The sequence below is a fragment of the Diceros bicornis genome, chromosome 7 (assembly GCF_020826845.1).
Source record: "Diceros bicornis minor isolate mBicDic1 chromosome 7, mDicBic1.mat.cur, whole genome shotgun sequence".
NCBI classification, from domain to species: Eukaryota; Metazoa; Chordata; class Mammalia; order Perissodactyla; family Rhinocerotidae; genus Diceros; species Diceros bicornis.
The window spans coordinates 12,740,194-12,750,246 of NC_080746.1; the positions used below are offsets into that span (position 1 = coordinate 12,740,194).

Genomic DNA, 10,053 nt, shown 5'->3' on the forward strand with positions numbered 1-10,053 from the left:
TCTGGAGGAAAGCAGCGCAGTCATATAGGGAACCAGGGATGCTTGATGTGTAGAAGGGAATTCTCAAGGAAGACTTAGACCTACCCACAATTACCTGGGGCCAAAGTAACACTTTGAAATCCTGGGTCCTGGAGACAAACTTTCTAGACTGATCATTTATTATATTCGAGTTCATGGGCATTCACTCTAACTAAATAAGCCTTAATTTCTTAATCTTTAAAAGGGAAATAATACTAGGGTTTGCCATGAGGAAATACTGTAAATATTATGGAAATTTATCCATTTAAAGTGCTGGGCGTAGTGGTTGATATTTCATAAAATCTCAATTGCATATGTTGTTGTTATCTTCATCGTCATTATCATTGTTGTTCTTATTTTTGTTTTTATTATTATTAAAAATAAAACTCAGACTCCTTTAATCCTCAAAAGTCTTTAATTTTATTCTTAGTATTTCTCCTACACAGTCACTGTAATATAGATTCAAAGGAAGTGGCCTGGAGTAGAATTTTGGAGATATGCTATACAGGAAAGTGTCACTGAATTTCCAAATATTAAAAACAAACCTAACATATAACATATGTCAGCAAACAAAAAGCCTAATTTCCATATGACACCATGCCATTGATGCTATTCATGAACATTTTCTACTGTGTAGAATTTTCTTCAGGGCAATCTGGCATCCTTATTCCTCAGACTGTAGATCAGGGAGTTCAGTATAGGCACAATGATGGTATAAAACACAGAGGATACACTCCCTTGATTCATGGAGCTCACAGATGATGGCTGCAGGTACATGAATGTAGCAGATTTCTGTAAAGAAAACAGTAATACTTGAGATGTGGGAACCGCATGTGCTGAAGGCTTTGGACCTGCCCTCAGTGGAGCAAATGCGGAGGATGCTGGAGAGGATGAAGGTATAGGAGGCAAGGATAGTTAAGGCAGGAGTCAGAATTTTAAATGCACTTAAGACTAGAACCAATAATTCATTGATGTAGGTGCTGGAACAGGATAGCTCCAAGAGTGGAAAGAGATCACAGAAATAATGGTTAATCACACTGGTCTTGCAGAAAAAGAGTCTCAGCATAAAGCCAGTATGGATTATAGATCCAGTGATGCCCAAAATATAAACTCCCACTGTGAGCTAGAAGCAGATGTGATAAGACATGATGACATTGTAAAGTAAGGGGTTACAAATGGCAACATAGTGGTCTTATACCATTGCAGCCAACATATGACACTCTGCAACAGCAAAAAATGAGAAAGAAATAGAGCTAAGTCATGCATTCAGGGTAGGAGATGATGTTCTTTGTCACAAAGTTCACCAGCATTTTGGGGGTAATGACAGAGGACTGGCAGAGATCAATGAAGGACAAGCTGCTGAGGAAACAGTACATGGGGGTGTGCAGGGGAGAGCTGAGCCCAATCAGTGTGATCATGCCCAGGTTCCCCACCACCGTGACCACATAGACTCCTAAGAAGAGGAGGAAGAGTGCAAGCTGGAGTTCAGTATGTTCCGTTAGCCCAGCGAGGATGAAATGAGTTAGTGTGGAAAGATTTTCGGGGTCCATTACTTCTCAGCAGGTTCTAGGTTTAAAAAAAAGTAAATTAGTGTTTGCGTGTGTGTGTCTGTGTATTTGAGTGTATGCACATGTATATGTCTTGAGTGTGTGTGAGGGGGAAAATAATTCTGTGGAGATCGTTCTTTTATCCCTCATCAGAGGAGATTCATAATGCAGGGATCTCGTGAGTTTCTCCTCCTACCTTGGAACAACCAATGACCAGAGAAGGGCTTATAGACTTCCAAAACATTAAAATTAAGATAATTCATAAATTTTTAAGACAAAGCACCAATTTTTCATTTTTTTAAGTCAGTCAGAAGGAACATTACTACTGCTATTTCTAAGGACTCTTTTCTTTCCTCCCCTATTCTATATGTATATATTAATGTCATGGCATAAGATTTTCATTTTACTCTGAATACATAATAGTAGTGTACGCTTTCTATAATTAATAAACATAGGATTCATAAGTCTGTGAAGAGTAGTTATACTGGTCTGAGCTATTTTCCTTGCTAGTAACCCACTCAAACTAGCAGGACTGGGCAACTACAGTATCATTCCGCCTGAGATTTGGCTGCTCTGCATGTCCCAGGTCCCTTCACCCAGGACCACTGTCCTGAAAGCAGGAACATAACTGCTGGAAGACATCATGCTTATATCTCAGCAGCTTTTCCAAGAGCAAGGAAACATCCTCCCTTGTTGTAATTTGGATAATCTCAGGGGTCATAATATAACGGCCCACATTTAGGTCATGTATTCCACCACTGTGACCAGGCAGGCAGTGGACTATGATTGATCTATGCAATTTGCACTTCAGTATTGAAGTGGTGGAGGTTGGAAAACTAATCCTACTCCCCAAATATGAGAAGGGTTTGTAACAACAGACACTAGGTATCATTTATCCTGATCTTTTTTTATAAACATGTATTTTGCATGTGGCTGTATAGAATTCAAAGATGGTGACGTGGATTAAGAGAGCATATGCAAAATATAATTACAAAATTTGATTTAATTTATACTAGCCACCAATATGATGCTTTTTTTTAAAGACCAATGTATCTTTAGATGAGATTTGCAAAGAAAACGAGTAGATTCTAAAAAATGGAAATTCATATTCCTACTTGATACTCAAGTAGTAGTTGGATTAATATATTCAATTTGAGGAATAATATTTTATGTGATACATAAAAAGCAGACAATTTCAAGAGAATGATCTAGAAATCTGTCGTTTTAAGAATTGCTAAAATAACTGAGGATATTTGACTAACAAAGCAAAAATTCATGTGGCACATGATAGTTATCTCAGTGTTCAACATATTACTTTATTTAAGAGTCGTTGGTCTTATGATCTATGTCTCCAAGAGAAGAAAGTAAAACTAATTGCTTGAAACCATGGAGAGAAATTTGCTTTCACAACAAAGATGAACAGTCCAACACTCAGACATACCTTGAACTTACAGTCAGAAATGTTTGAGTACAGCCTGAATAATCACTTATTACCAGATATTGTTTAAGGACACAAGCACCTGATGGGTTGTTGAATTAAATCATCCTAAACATCTCTTCCAGTTTCCATATTTCATGATTTTATAATTCTAATAGGTTGCGATATTAAGGTGGACAACAGGGGATTCAAACCTCAACTAAACTCCATACTTGCTGGTGACTTTGAGATAATTGTGTTCACTCTTCAACCCTCTGAAAAACAAAGACACTAACATCTGTCTTATGTGAGAATTGAGTTAAATGATGCTTTCAAGGCGCTTAGCACAATTCCTCGCTATTGGTAAGAACTGATAAAATGCCAATGTTGTTTTAATTTTAATCTGAGTTTCCCTCTGATATATCTTTTATTTAACCGACATTTTCATTCCTGTAATGAATAGCCAGAATTTTTAACTTTTTCCTTATCATATCTTCTTGTTTCTTTCTACATTAATATACAATAATACAGAAATTTGGAATGTTTTACTGAATATTAACCTCCTAAAATTATCAATATTTTCCATGGTGTATAAATAAATTCCAAACCAATTTGTCAGTCAAATATTTTTATCATCTGGCAACAAAAATATACATATATTTTTTTATGTCCCGACAAGTATCATATGATTTAGCTATTTCCCAAAAGGGCATTTGTTAGACTCTTATTTTTAATTCATCATATTTCTTTAGCCTTTCCCTTGTTTTATCCCCTTTATCCTAAGAAATCTATTTAATAGTTAGAGCCCTTTAGTTATGGGCTTTAATAATGAAAGCCCCAGTTAATAAGATCGTTTTCTACATGCTCATGGATACGTTTCTTATGTTTATGTTTAGCACATACTTAATTCTGTATTAATTTTTATGAGTTATTTACTGGTTTTTCTTATGTACTAGACTGTAAACTCAATACAGGGCTTGACACAGTGCTTACATAGAGCAAGTCTCAATAAATGTGTATTTTTAGTTAAATTATTGAAAGAAGGTTATAGGTAAGTTAACATAGACTTGATATAAGTAAACAAATACCTCTCACTGCCTGAGTTGAAGTGAGAAAACAAAGTGTTTACTGTAATTTTATACACCAGGGAACAGCGAGATGATAAGGGAATTTCTGCTCATCAAGAAGTGCGAATATGAGAGTGAGAAAAAGTAGAGATAAATAAATAACTATGTGCATCTCTAAGTGTCCTGGGAGGGAGCTTGAGGAGAGGACTCTAAAATTTTAAAGTCAAGAATTGAGATTCAGAAATACTCTTCTTGCTCTCCCAAAGTTCAGGGCTGTGTATTTTTCTCTTCCATTTCTCTGAAGAGAAAAATAATTCTCATGATGCTGGTGGGTGGTTCTGAGTACTAACCTTGCAGGACTCCTTGGTACTAAGGGAGTCATAGCCTAAAAGTCTCTGTGGCAATAATTTTGAGTCACTGGTCCTCATCTCTGATGAAGCTGATGGCCCTCTGCAAAGGCTGGTTGATACAATATGATGATTTTATACTCTGGGTATTGATGCTAAGAGTCTGAGTGGGAACAAGTATTGATAATGACCTCCCACTAAAATCTTATCCCATAAGCATCACCTCTTGGGTAAAGAAACAATTAGAATTTTCCTTTTCCCTCATTGGCTTTCAAGCATTTAATAGTGTCACATAGGTGTGATTCATTGTTCTTATTAGATTATGGAATGGAAAAAATGATGTGATAGATTTTGTTAGAGCTGCATTGAATTTCATTCCAAACTATTTGAAAGTTCAAAATTTCAAAAATTTTTAAGATATATAGTAAAGGAATTTTCTAAAGTGATTTCCTACAAGAAGTAAACAGAAAATTAGGGAAAATAACCTTTGTGTCTATGATTTGAAATTTTTTATTTTCATTGACCTCTGCTAACTGTATTTAGATATTGTTATGTACTTATAAAACAGTAATACCTGGAATATTTTAACGTGGGGGCTGAATGAAAGCATCAGCTGGATATTGCCAATATCACATGAGAAGTTCTTAACAAGTCTAACGAGGAAGTTGATGGCTTTATTTTCCTGTAAAATTAAAAGACAAATGTTGAGGTATAATTTGGAGATTTATGTGTTATAGAGATTATTTTAGTTCTATATAAATACTACATTATTTTATTTGGAAATAAAAATTGTATTTAATGGTTTTATTCTAAATATTCATTGAATGTTGTATCATTTTTCGACCATAATTACAATAAATTTGGTTAATCGCATTTACTTTTTTTCCAGATTTGAGATATAACTGACATATAAAATTGTGCAGATTTAAAGTGTACGGCATATTGATTTGATACACTTATGTATTGCAAAATTATTACTACCGTAGCATTAGCCAACATTGCTATCAATTCGCATAAGTACTATTTCCTTTTTGTGATCAGAACATTTAAGATTTACTCTCTTAGCAATTTTTAAGTATATAAAACAGTATTATTAACTCTAATCACCATGCTGTACATTAGATCCACAGGACGTATTCATCATATAACTGAAGTTTATACCCTTTGACCAATATCTCCCCATTTCCCCAGTGACCACCTGGTAACCACCATTCTGTTCTCTGTTTCTATGAGTTTGGCTTTTTTAGATTTCACATATAAGTGAGATTATACAGTATTTGTCTTTTTCTGTCTGACATTTCACTTAGCCTAATGCACTCAAGATTCATTCATGATGTTGCAAATGGCAGGATTTCCGTCTTTCTCATAGCTGAGTAATATTCCATCGTGTGTGTGTATATATATATATATACACACATAGGTATATTGTACATTATATATACATATATATTATGTATTTGGTATATACCAAATGTCTTAGGTTGTTTCCATTTCTTGGCTAATCAAATTTACTTTTTAATGCTTTAAATTATTGTTAGATGTGAGACTTTAATCTGCTTTTGTAAAGTCATTTTTGCAAATTAATATGAAAAGGACCAAAACTTAGAGCAGAATAATTTCTTATGGAAAATGTTGCATATCAATAATTATCAAACCCTAGGAAAATAAATATGGTATGAAGTAAGACACAATAGTTGTTCTCAAGAATTTAACAATTTTGATAGAGTTAATATCCAAAAGCATGAAATAATACTAAACAATACAAGAAAAGACATCATTATTATAGTATGTGTGATGACTCAGAAGTGTGCCTGATAACAGCCTGGAGTGGTCAGAAATGCACAGAGAATTAAACACTTGCATTTTTAAAGTGTATGAAATTGAAAGTTGTGTAAAATTTGGAAGGGAGAATGGAGTCAAGAAGCCCTTTCAGGATGGGAAAGCAGCATGAATGAAGACAAGGCCATAGGAAGGAACCCAGCATTGTTGAGATATTATAGGAACTACCCTACCCAGCATGACATACAGCTCTCTAGCAGATCTTAACAGTTGTTAAAATACTAACATATTCTATTTATGCGTTACATATTTTAATTACATTTCATGTTATTTTTCTTCTTAGATACAGTGCTAAATTCAAATGTTAAACGCTAGAGAGAACATCATAGAGTTGTCTATGGCAAAATACAAATATTTGAAAGAATGGAATAAACTGCTAGTAACTCCTAATTTTTATTCTCCCTTTCTTCCTAAATGATAAATGCCCTGAATCTTAGTCTGGCACATAGCCGTGGAGATAACCATGGTATTTCTCACCCCCTCTTACAGCTAGGCTTGGCCATATGACTAAGTCCTTACCAAAGGGAAAGAGGTGGAGGTGAGGTCTGTCCATTCCAAGTAGTGTTCTTCAAGTTCAGAGACATTCCTTTCTCCTTCCCCATTTTTCTTTCTGATGGGTGGGTGGTGGAGATGAAGGGTGGAATGGAACCATTATCCGAAACCAAAAATTGGAAGCTATGTGTTATAGTCACAGAGCAATAATTTAAAAGAAGCTCTTGTACCTGATGAGCCACTGCACCAGCCCTGAGTCATCTGGTTTAAGGCACCATGGTGCATGTGTACATGTGACACACAGAAAACCTAATTGTAACTAAAACAGAAGTTAGAAAATGATTCTGCCTAAAGTTCACTATCAGGACATATTGATGTTCCTTGAAATGCTAATGGTATATGAGGAACTGTTTTCTTTTAGAAATTAATATACACTTGTACCAAAGTTAATGAAAGATAAATTCTGCTTGAGAACATTATCCAAGCTTATCTTAGTGCCTAGAGTTATAATACATTTACCTTATCATGCTCTTTTCAATTATTAAAACATTTGATAACATATATCTATTGACTGAAATAAAGAGTCTATGTAAAGGTTAAATGAAGGAGTTTATGTGATAGTGGAGATCAAGAGCTCGAGTGCCAGCAAATAGTCCAACAGAGTATTCTGAGAACCTGCTCCAAGGTCTACGGATCTGATGCTGTTGATATACCGTTTAATAAAGCAGTGTCCATGCAGGAAAGGGCTTACACATCTAATAGTCATCTGCTTCAAGGATAACAAGAACTTTTGCTTATACGTCAAACAAGGTGTGTAATGTTGGTGTTATCTATGTGTGGAGGGAGGCAAGGACCATGGTCATCAGTTTTTCCCTAAATTTCTAAGAAATGTAGTTGGGAAATCTGAGAGTCAGGTACTCATTATCTCTTCCTGTTGCTGATTCATCCTCCTCGTGTCTTCAGTCATGAGACGAAAGTTTGCAAGGTCATTTAGACACAGGCTTCCGAGGCCTGCATGGCTGCTTCTCAGTACAGCATGGATTTTCTCGTTACTAACTTTAAGCCTATGCAGCTTGCCTGCTAGATTCACCTGTGAGAACAGGCAGAGGGGTCCCAGCTTCATTTACATATCCTTCTGTAATGGTACTTAATAAATTCTATATATGTGTTATTTTTTTTTCTCATTTGTTTTAGGTTTCCTTCCTTAAGGCCTTTTTTCTCTCTTTTTCTGGTAGGGTTCAATCTCTACTTTGAAATCTATCTGATATCTATTCTATTATTTTAATAGCATGTTTCCCACCAGTTCTCAGATTCACTAGAGACAGTTCAGATATTTTTTATCCTTCTTAACACTTTTTAACAGTTTTAACACACAAATAAGTGATTGGAAACACAAAGATTTTCCTAACCATTTATTGTTGTCACCTGTAAATGTAAAAAATTTACTGGGTTGTATATTTAATGCTTAGAGTAGTAAAATATAAATTACACTAGGAGTTCTGGGTCAAGAGGGCAACATGGATATCTTTGGAACTGACTTCCTCCCATTTACACACAGAATCTACAGACATCTATGAAACAACTTTCTCTGGGGAAAAAAAAAAACGCTGAATGACTCCTACACATTGGGTGAATGAGAAAAAACACACACCAAAGTGGACAGGAGAGACTGGGACATAACTTTGCCCTAAACCCAATTCCAGTGTGGTAACCCATAATTGGTAGGGAACTCAAACTCTCAAACCCTAAGCTTCTCCCTGAGAAGCAAAGGCTTTGAACTCTAAATCTGGCACCCCAACTTTTAAGATCTGCACCTGTGAGATGAGCCCCCAAAACTTCTAGCTTTGAAAGTCAAAGCTTCATCCACAAGACCCGTAAGGCTCTAGGGAAGTGAGAAGGAATTCTTAAAGGGCTCACAATCACAGACTTGCCCACCCTAGAGCCCAGCGCGGAAACAGCCAACTCAAAAGGCCCAGAACTTCTGTGAAAGAGGTTTATTTGCTTATCTTAAAGCATTGGACTGAGGGGCCGACATCTAATTTAATACACCTCAGCAGTCTTTTGAAATACTCTCTACAGACAGTGGTCAGTGGGTGCCATCTTTGCTCTCTCCCTTTGCCCCTCTCCAGCTTGCAAGTATCTCCTGGAAAGGAGCTTATACATCATCTGGTGCCCCAATTTTTGCACCTGTTACCCAGGGGACATAGAGATGTCCCGGCTCTGGTGATTATCCAGGCTTAGTCTTGCAGGTCCTATAGGACTCTAACCAACCAAGAAACACTTCTTAACCCACTACCAACCACAGGGCTCTGTAAGATACAGCAGACTGAAGGGCCTAGTATTTCTGTACAAGAGGCCTATTAGCTTATCTCATGGCTGAGGCCTGCGGGGCAGGATTCTAAATAAATATACACCAAGGGCCACCTGTAATCCTCTCCAGAAAGCTCAGAGAGCAGCTACTAGCCCTCCCCAACTCTCCTTTGCCAAATGTCAGAGCATCAGTATCTCCTAGAAGGGAGCTTTTAGACTGTTTGGTGCCCCAGTTTTTACATCTGGTGCCCCGGGTTTTGTGGCTGCTGCCCTGTGGCGCCCCTTGATAGCCTGGCTCTGGTCTCCCGTAGGGCTGGCATTCCTGCATCCCACAGGATTGTAACAATTACAAAGACAGTTCCTGGTTGGCTACCACCCCCAGGATGGAGTATAGACAGAAGACTGAAACACATCCCTGATAATTCTGCGAAAGAGGCCTATTTACTTGTCGTGGTGCTTCGGTCTGAGGGTCAAGCTTCTGGTTTGGCACACATCCAAGAGCATACTGAGGGCATCTGCAGGGACAAAGACCAATGGACACCATCTTTGCACTCTCCTTTTGCCTTGCTCCAGATCTTAGACAAGAACTTGTGTTCTCGTCTGGCACCCAATTTTTGTGGATGCCACTCAAGGGACAGCTGTACGTCACCAAGCTTTTGTGGCCAGCTGGAATTATGCTCAGGGGTCTTACAGGACTGTAACCAATGGAGAAAGAGTTCTTAAGTGTCTACCACCTCCAGGGCACAGCAGAGAGGCAATATAATAAGGCGTCCAGTCTATCTGTGAAAGAAATCTATTAGCTTATCAGTATAACTTTAGCTTGAGGGTCAGGCTTCTAATTAATTCTAAATTAAAATATAAGGGCTGACTGTAGTCCTTTCTGGAGACCTTGTGTGGGTGGATGTCATCTTTATGCTGTCCCTCTGCTTTGCTCCAGAGCACCAGTATGTCCTGGAGATGAGCTTGTACGAATGTCTGGTGTCCTGCTTTTGCGTCTAATGTCTTGGTATTTGTGG

The 10,053-nt window shown here is 37.2% G+C and overlaps 1 pseudogene; it reads right to left on the reverse strand.

Annotated features, from left to right (window-relative positions):
- Positions 1-631: 631 nt before the first annotated feature.
- Positions 632-1,568, reverse strand: LOC131408324 (putative olfactory receptor 8G3; annotated as a pseudogene).
- Positions 1,569-10,053: the final 8,485 nt, after the last annotated feature.